Genomic DNA, 218 nt, shown 5'->3' on the forward strand with positions numbered 1-218 from the left:
AAAGATTTGGGAAGTCCAAAGTGGGTTTATGCCAGAAAGGTCATGTACGGATCAAATATTTAGCTTAAGGCAAATAACAGAAAAAAGTTTGAGAGTAGGAAAGAAAGTGTTCTGTTCATTTGTTGACATAGAAAAAGCTTTTGACAAGGTAGATAGAAGTAAACTTTGGGAAGTCCTGAAAGAGTATGGAGTCAATGGATGGATCCTACAAGCTATGA

The sequence above is a fragment of the Belonocnema kinseyi genome, chromosome 9 (genome assembly GCF_010883055.1).
Source record: "Belonocnema kinseyi isolate 2016_QV_RU_SX_M_011 chromosome 9, B_treatae_v1, whole genome shotgun sequence".
Classification (NCBI taxonomy): Eukaryota; Metazoa; Arthropoda; class Insecta; order Hymenoptera; family Cynipidae; genus Belonocnema; species Belonocnema kinseyi.